The following is a 6,410-nucleotide window of genomic DNA, read 5'->3' as shown; positions in this document are numbered from 1 at the left end:
GCTGGCACACTGTGTTTGTTTTATACCCAAATATTGATGACCCTATTTCATCACTTCTTTTTCTATTAGGTTCCCAGTTCTTAGACTGAGGAAAGCAATACAATCTCATTGTACCTAATCATAGTCTGTTTTTACTCTATCCAGTGAGGTATTAATCATGTCTTGTTCAATGAGGTACTTTTAGATATCTTGTTGATAGTAAAGTTATTATCCAGAATATACCTTAACTAGATCTAACGACTTCTGACACTTTTCCTTAAAATTTTCCTCGCCTGTAGTTTTGGCACGCGAAACTGGTGATAAAACTTAAGTTGTGACTTATAACCCTAAAACGGTCTCCTAGTTCATTCTAGTTTATTAAAACCTATTTGGTAGAGATGGACACTCTTAACTGTAGCACAGTCTTTTGTTTATATTTTCATGACGTGACCTTTCGTATCGTTCTTCTTTTGTTTCTGGTACCAACTACTCATCCTCATCATCTTCTTACGTCACTTTATTCTTTTTTCAAACTTTTAAAAATAATATTTCAAATAATATTCAGTCAGTTTTAGGCAAATCGGTTTAGGACCCGTATCTATTGTCATATTTTCCGCTTATTTATCTCTGCTGTCCCTAGGCACATTAAGGTTTCCTGTCCAACGTCACGCTTGACAGGTTTTCTTTGGCCTCGAGAGGAAAAAATAAATAATTCTCTGATAATATGTCTAGAATTTGGATTTTTGTCCTAAAAGTTCAGTAAAATGAAGTCATTGGGCTGTCACTAACCATGATATTTTATGTTTTTGGCTTTGTGTGTTAGTACAGTTTAAATATTTGTTATCACCGTACTCTAAAAGTTTTCTCCGTGTGTTACTCTAGATTTCATGTAAAGGTAAAGGTGTTAACAGCATAAGATGTCTTACAACCTTTATCGGTCGTCCGTCCATCGGGTGACACTCAAACAGCACTTGGGAATACGCGCCACTCCAGCACTCGTTACCCCACCATCCGCCAGCCACTCTACGTGCCCATATTTCATAATTAAGCGTCCGCGAGCCTCTTGCTATTGTGTAACCAAATTCAGCTGCTTTTGTCAAACGCTGAGTAGGCTCAACCGCGGGCTTAAATAGTTGAACGAAAAAGAAACAATAAAGTTTGCGCCTTTAAAAAATACAACGACCTATCGAATGACCCAGTTGCCGCTGGCGTGCCGCCAAAATAGGTTATCTACCAACTGCTACGGAATGGGAACGATTTCGAATTTTCACTTTTTAATTATCAACCTCTTGGGTTTGATGGTTGCAAATTGCATTGTTTTATTGTTGGCAGACGTGCAAGGTTGGGCTGATTGGCCGTTGATAAGCGGGCGATTGCAATCGCCAATATTCAGGTTGCATCCGCATAGCAATATTATGTAACCTTTATTAGTTTTTATTTTAGTTGTAAGTCACAACGCGGTTGCCTTATACTTAAAAGTGTTTAAAGAGACCTTCATTGGCAGTGAGATATTAAAATAAGAAGACATAAATGACTTTTCCATCTAAATCATCCTAAATAATATTTAGCTACGAGGCGTATCTTTCTAATCCTTTTAGTAGTGTAGGTGTTGAAGGGTTGCAAATTGATTACCAAAAACAAAATTACATTTTGTAAGGCAGACATTTATTAAGTAGTTTAAGCTCCTTCAAAATCTGTTCCAGATACTGAAACTGAGTAGGCGAACATTCTCGATATTTCTTAGCATTATAACCGAGGAAACATCCTACACTCTGATACCACTTCCTTCAGGGGCTGCTAAAACAGCAAGTACACGAGAAGCTTCAGTTACCCCCATTCGATATTAAACAACAAGTGTTGATACAAGCGATTTTGTGTCATGTTACGTATTGAAGAAGCCGGGAAAGTGTTTTTAAAAGTTCGGGAAAACTTGCGTTACTAAAGTTCTATATTGAAAACCTGTACCTATCGCAGTGACTTGTATGCAGATTTATCTGTAATTCTGTATTCTTCATGTATGTATTGTTTGCAGTAGCTAAATTATGTCTTCATGGCCAGTCCAATGATCACATACATTGTAGTTGATAGTAAATAGGTGGAGACAATTTCATATTTAATTTGCCGGATCCTCTTTCAGTTCGATCTACGTAGACCGCTAAATGATTGTGGTGAATCCTAACACCTGACTCTGACGTTACATATCCTAACACAAGCATATTGTGTGTAGTTAGCTTAGCTAAAGGGGTTAATGGGAATTTGTAGGGTACACGAATAATCCTGGGTTGCACCGTCTTAGTTTAACTTTAATAAATGTCAAAAATCTGTCAAACTCCATACAAAAAGCACCGGTTATCGTTATAGATACAGTTGTTGCAATTCACGAAGAAGAGTGATTTTTACATGTGTGGTGGCGCGCTACTATTCGTTTTTCAAAAGTTTTGCATGTACACGTACACACACAAGTAAAGCTTACATTTCATGAGTTGCAAGAACTAAGTATAGTCAAAGTTAGGTGGTGTAATCCAGCCTTAAAAATAACTTTGCTTTTGTAAATACAACCCTATAACAGTTCAAAAAGCGTTAAATCTAGGTCAACAGACCATCAAATAGCCGGTAACTATCTGATCGAATAGACGTGACGAGTTAATCACGATCAGTGAACAATACAAAGCAATTCTAGGATTAATGTCGTTATTTATCTGATAAACACACCCATAACTCGAGTCGATAGCCAAGTAATGGTTTTGTTTATTATTCATATCGAATTGAAGCATTAGATATATATTGGAAGCTAAATTAATGTTGTATGGGGTATGGGCTTGTTTGCACTTTTGACAAAAGTTGTACTTTATTCCAAGTGCACAAGGTTGAATATTTCATTGGGTTTTGACATTAGGTATTGTGTTGCAGCAGACTGTACGTACACTGCAATATCCCCTAGGCTACACATATCGCGATAACCCAAAGATTCTCGATATCGCGATGTGTGTAGCTAAAAATTCGCATAAACTTCGGTGATTTTTGTATAGCCAGAACTTAGCTTCGCTGTCGTCCAAATCGCGATGTATGTGGCCCAGGGGTACGTGATATTATCCGGCACCAATTCAGGTGCCTTTTGAAGCACAGATTTTGTGATAAACGTCACTAAATATTCTCAGAAACGTCATCCTTTGTAGCTTTGTTTAGTAAATTCGTAGTGATACTTTTTGTTCACTAAAGTAGTGCTAACTACTAAATTCGTAGCAAAGTTTGTTTCTATTTCAGTAGGTGCTAGGTAGGTACTCACACCTCTAACTTAAACATGAAATTCTACAAACATGGCTTTTGAAGGCATTGCCAATTAACTGCTGCAGTATTTGAGTGTAGTTTAATCAATAGCTATTGTACAATGACAGCTTTATTTACAATAAACAGATTTTTTAAAATAGCTATTTCCTTTTCAAACTGAGCTTTATGATTCTAGAAATCTTCGCGCCACACTATGGATCGAAATTGCGATTTATGGACATAGCGATTTTTTTCACAATTTCTATTTGAAAAAAATACCTATCGATAGGTTACGTTATTCTGATGAATAAATGCTGCAGAAGTTTTTCTCTAAAACCAATAGTTTGGCTGGAAAAAAATATTTTCCATCTTTGTTGTATGGAATGAAACATAAAGTGGTCGATTACGACTAAACCTTGACAGATCTTGCTTTGAAACTACTTGAGCCTTGTTCTATGGCTTGTTGACTATAATCCTACGCTATCAACGCGCGCCCAAAATTGCCCGTTCATAAGTTATGAGGTTTGAAAAATTAAAAAAAAGGAAGTAAAAGTGACTTTTTTTTGGAATTTCTTTAAAGATTTAACGAAAATATAAAGATTCTATACTTTAGTAATGTAATTAACCTTTCTTTTGTCGTCTTATCTAAAGAAAAGTCAATTTTACTTACTTTAATTTTCATTTTTCGGAACCTCATAACTTTTGAACGGGCAACTTTGGGCGCGCGCTGTTAGTGTAGGATTATAGTCAACAAGCTATAGATCAAGGCTCAAGTAGTTTCAAAGCTAAATCTGTCAAGGCTTAGTCGAAATCGACCACTTTATGTTTCATTCCATACAACGAAAATGGAAAATATTTTTTTTCAGCCAAACTATTGGTTTTAGAGAACAACTTGTGCAGCATTTATTCATCAAAATAACGTAACCTATCGATAGGTATTTTTTTCAAATAGAAATTGTGATAAAAATCGCTATGTCCATAAATCGCAATTTCGATCCATAGTGCGCCAGGAGCTGTGTATGTGTGCGTGAACACAGTGATAGTACACAGTCACCACAGTATCTGTACAAACTTACGCACACATAGCGTCGCCAAGATGACTTGAAATATGTATCCAATCATTTGATTTCCCGTTGATCATTCAATTTAGGCCCAATACCATATCGGAGGATATCCCATCGTAGTCGCTAACGTAAACACATTTCGGCCAAGATTTGCGTTCAGCAAAATAAATAAAAACTTTTCGTCCAAACGATTAGGTGCGTTACAAAGCCGTGCTCACACCAGTTTTATTTTTATTACCTGTATAATTTTAGATAATATTATATTAAAAAGTTTACATGTAATTGTGTGTATGAATTTATTTTGAACTCATTAGCTTTAGTCTGATTTAGTTCAAACCCCAGTGGTTTTTAAAGCTTTATAAATGCAACCTATGTAATTTGTTTTTAGTTAAAAAAATACTAATTGATGTTCATCGTAATACTTAACAGATAATGTGACTATAAACGACACCTAAAAGTAGATCGAAGTTAAAAGCTGACAAAAGCTTATTTAAATCCTATTAGGTATTATAATGTGACATGCAATACAAAATGTGAATCTCAACCTACATTATGAAGGTAGAAAAAAGAAAAAATGTTTTTTTCTTCTTTCTAATGCAAATGTACTATGATTTATTGCGAAATGCTGTAGTTATACATACTAAATTCTCAGCGTCTCGATCTCTGCTTGCTTTCTCCGTGGGTATGTTCTTAGCCTTACCATGTCACCCTTAGGGGACACGAGAAATCCTCCAGTTTGTTGACCTCGTTACAAACGTGCGAGTAGAACCCGCGCTTACCATAAATATGCAGGATCTTATACTGTCGGCGGCAAGGCGCTGAAAACTTTGTTCAATGAATAAAATTTGTGTATCAAAATAGCTTTCACTCGATCGGAGACAGTTCGTTGCACGTACTTATTTGTTTGCTTTTACAGAATAATGTTGGAAACTGAGATTTTACTTTTTGAAATTGAAGTGAGAATTTATTTGTAGGCGACGATGCCCGTTTTCACCACCAATCCCTAATTTATAAGTGACCCCTACGGTAACACATAACAGGAATTTTGTTTTCATAGGGGTACCTTAAAAACTAGGGATTGAAAACGGGCAGATCTTAACACGACCCTTATCATGACAAAAGTTATTATGAAAAAAAAAAAGTTTATTATTTTAATAATTGAGAGCTTTTCAGTATTTCATAATGACCATGGAAAGGCCTACATTCACTGACTTTTTTTTTTTCAAAAATGATCCAATCTGCCAGTACTTACGTACTGCATTGAGAAATTCATTTTCAGCCAGTTACTATCATCACAGCGCAAAATTCCATTCATATTTCGAATTTAAGAACAAAAAAAAGAAAAATGCAAGTTGCCATAACTTTTTCTAATAATGGCGCGGTTTCGGAGCGCTGTGCAAACCTCGAGCGCTGGAGGCTAGCCAGTTGCCAGATGCAGCATGGAAACAATATATTTCGGGGGCTTAGCTTATAATATGCGTCTCGCTGAAATAATACCGCCTTAGTGAACTTCTAGCGGGCTAGAATGTGCGCCATGATATAATCTTATCGATGATTTTAGACGACAAACGTATGGGCTTATCGCGCAGACCGCAGAATCGATAAAATGGCGCGATAAGCTTCGCGGCGCGCATCCTAGGCCTGCAGATGTCCAAAGTGTTCCTTGGGGCTTTTTTAGATTAGCGAGTTTTGGGAGTTTTAGCTTGAGAGCTAGCAAAGGCTTGACAGATGTTTTTTTCCGCAGGTTCTTTGGAAGTAGGCGTTAGTGCATCTGTAGGGCTGTTCTGTTACGCCATTTCAGTATTTTAGGCGCATTTGTTATTTTTCCTTTTACTGGTATCTCGATTAGGCAACAGTAGGTCCTACTCGATTAAATTAAACAATCTGAATTGTCTAAATTTTACGAAAAATAACTATCTTAACACAAAATTATTTTTACACAAAATTACCTTTTACAGCAGCTAAAATCTTGTGCATTACTTTAACTTACACATAAGTTTTGCAATCTAGCTTACCCATCACGATAGTTTTGCAATGGCTCGAAGTATTATCACAGAATACATAATAGTAGCAACAGAAATTGCACTCCTTTGTGTAGGA

This window comes from Ostrinia nubilalis, chromosome 17 (assembly GCF_963855985.1).
Source record: "Ostrinia nubilalis chromosome 17, ilOstNubi1.1, whole genome shotgun sequence".
In the NCBI taxonomy this organism is placed as follows: Eukaryota; Metazoa; Arthropoda; class Insecta; order Lepidoptera; family Crambidae; genus Ostrinia; species Ostrinia nubilalis.
This window is presented reverse-complemented; position numbering follows the sequence as displayed.